This window comes from Gavialis gangeticus, unplaced genomic scaffold, assembly GCF_001723915.1.
Source record: "Gavialis gangeticus isolate Ggan-Ray unplaced genomic scaffold, GavGan_comp1, whole genome shotgun sequence".
Lineage (NCBI taxonomy): Eukaryota > Metazoa > Chordata > Crocodylia > Gavialidae > Gavialis > Gavialis gangeticus.
The window spans coordinates 62,105,858-62,109,119 of record NW_017728992.1 but is presented as its reverse complement, the minus strand read 5'-3'; positions in this window follow the sequence as shown (position 1 = coordinate 62,109,119).

Genomic DNA, 3,262 nt, shown 5'->3' with positions numbered 1-3,262 from the left:
ATCTCAGCATTGCCCTGGCCCCTGTTGCTTACCTGTGTAAGGTGAAGGAAGTATGCGTGATTATCTGGTATAGAAGCATTCACTTCCAAGTCATTGGTTCAAATATAGTTCAGGGTGCTTAAATAGCAATTGTCATCTGTTGGTTGTGAAGCGAGTTGATAGTCTTAAGTATGTTTTCTGTGGGGCAGATTTCCAATTCATAAGAAAACATTACTATAACTGATACTCTTGTTAATCTCTAGAGAAGCCAGAGATCAAATAGATCATGGATACTGAATTTCTCCCATCAAGCCCTTGTCTGCACTACACTAAATATTGAGCTGTCCCTCAAAATAGGAAAATTCACAATAAAATTGGAACATTCAAAGATGTTTCTCTCGTACTTGGCTCAGAATGAACTATTTTGCATTTCTCGTGAAATTGCCCATATGAACCTTTATGACTTTTTTCCTTTTAAATCAAAATAGCTTTTGAAATTTTCAGTTTTCTGAGGAAAAAACAATGGATTTGAATAAACAAATGTCACTCATGTTTTCAATAACATTTTCAATAAATGCATAGAAAATAATTTTGTAGAAGCATGGAAGATTTTGATTCTTAATATTTTTTATGAAAAGCTTAATTTTTTTTAAAAGAAAAAGTTCATTTTTCAATGTGAAAAACTTTAAGCCTAAATTCTTTTAACTACTTCTATTGAGTAAGTATTGCAGGCATTTTGAATTGACTGGTCACCTTAGTCTTTTTAAATGACCTGTCCAAAGCTTAATGAAATCACCACACAATCTGGCAGAGTGGATGGTTTCTTGTCTGGAAAAGCCAAATATTATGTTGTTTTAGGTCAAGATCAGTGTACAGTCAAAGCAATGCAAGTCAAAATGTACTGCATTTGCCAGAACTTCTCCTGGCTTTAGCTAAGCTCTGAATCAGCCTGTCCCCGTAATACGAAGGCATTCTCACCAAACTCCAAATTAAAGCTGCACATATATGTAAATATCTTTGATTCTGACTTCATTGGTAAAAATATATTTATACCATAACCTTTCATGAACTCCAACTTAACCTTTCCCCTCTTGGTCTGGCTGTGATTTCTTGAGTCATTAATTAGTGCAGCATTAACTTGTACAGTTGGCACCTGGGTGAGAGCATTTGCTTTAAGAAAGTTAGCATGTGAGCCACATTGTAAAGCTATGTATCCAAGTGTATCCATTCCACTGGGTCCAGTCTGGTGCTGTATTCATGTGAGGCTGTAGGCCAGAGGGGCTCCTATTTCATGGTTCCTAGCACTCCTGCAAGATGGAAGTCTCCCGGATTCATTCCATTCCTTCTTTCAGTGAAATGTGCAAGAATATGGCTAATTATTTATGTGTAGATGAAGCGGGGGCTCTAAATTGAAGCAGTGGGTTTTTAAAAACACTGCTTCAGTATAGGGCCAATTCAACTCCCATGTTGTGCACACATCCGACTTACCTGCCTCTCTGGCAGTGTGGAGGGGGAGGGGGAGCTGCTGGCAGGTGGAGTGGTCCCTGGGCTGCAGGGGGGAGGGGGGTGGTGCTTCCCTCTGTAGCTGCAACAGCCCCCACCCCCAGTGGCACCCACCCGCAGGCACCTGACTTGGGTGGTCCTGGGGGGCATCGCGGCAGCAGAGGGAAGCACCAGGCCCCTGCACAGCTCAGGCTGGTAGGCAGGCTCTGGCGGTGGAAAAAAACAAATCAGGCTCGCCGCTTTTCCCCAGCTCTCTTAGGTGGAACCTGCCTTCCTGGGCTGCTGCCAGGCTGCCTGCAGGGCTTCCTGTGCACAGAACCCAGTCTTTCGCTCCGCAGCTGGTAGGGCATCAAACATGGGTGACTGGTGCCACCTTAGGGGCCCCCAGTGGCAAAACTTATGGCCACTGTGGCCACGGCGCTCCCAGAAGCAGCCACTGTCTACATCCGGTGCTCCCATTCCCTAGCTGGCGCTCAGAGGAGAGGCACCGGCACTCCTGCTTGCCCCCCCCCCCCCATTGCCTAAGCAGGGAGTGTGGCCTGACAGGGGGTGCACCAGTGCTCTCAGGGGGTGCATATGCACCCCCCGTGTATCCCCTACATGTTGCCACTGGCAGTGAACTAAAACTCCTCGGAGGACTTTTAGTTTTCTGCACCCCAAATCATTTAAGGCGCATTACACCACCGAATTTGCTTCAGTGGCTGGAATTAATGTGCAATATGCTGCCGACGTGAGAACACTGACACCATTAAAGTGATGGAAAAGCATTTAACCCACTTTAAAGTGCTGTGCACACATACCCATCGTTTCATCTACACATGGCCATTTTGAGCAAATAGAAGGAAGTTCAAGCAGCACTCAGTCTGTATTATACTTGGTTGCAATTCAGAATTTCCAATCCATGGATATAGTGATATTTCATAATTTGGTTTTCTTTTTAATTCAGTCAATAAACTTCATGTGAAATAATAATTCTTTAAACAAATACATTTAAGAAAAATTTAATTTCAGAATCTCAAAATTACCTTTTGAATTGATTTGCTATGAGGGATTTTGTTATTATATGAGGGTTATTTTATTCCATGATACACCAGTTCTCAGGCATATATCATTGAATAAACTAAAAATAATGAATATAAAAATTAGAGAAGCCCTATAAGTTTCATTTAAACATTTGTTTTGGAATTCTCCAATGAAAGGATAACCTCTATACCTTTCCCTCTGCCCCATTTCAAAAATTTTTCCCATGAGAATTTTTGTCAATATTGAAATTTTAGAACATTTTCATTTAGAAAAAAATGGCATTTTTTTACCCCCCCAAAAATCAACAAAATGTTTCTGACTTAAGCCATGCAAACTAGTACAAATCCCCTCCTCCTCCCACAGGGGTGTAGCTGGACATATTTTTGCCATAGGCACCGATGCCACACGGGGCAGTTGCAGTGGGTGAGCTGATGTCGAATGCAGCTGCTATTTTTGCACCCTCCTGCCCCCCACTAAGTAGGTGCCCTGCTCACCTTCCTTGGTTATGCTACTGACTTCCATTTCTTCTGGTAAGAGGGTTTCATGAAGAGAGACAGAATCTGAGCAACAGTTCTGACTAAATAGACAGTGGGTGTGTCTACACGTGCATATTTACAGCACCGTAATTTAGGTTACTGCACAGTAACCAAAAATTACTGCACAGTATGGGCATGTGTCTACACGTGTGCACCTGCGCTGTGCAGTAACTATAGTGACTTATGCTGACTTGGGCATAAATTTTTTACCTGCAGGATTC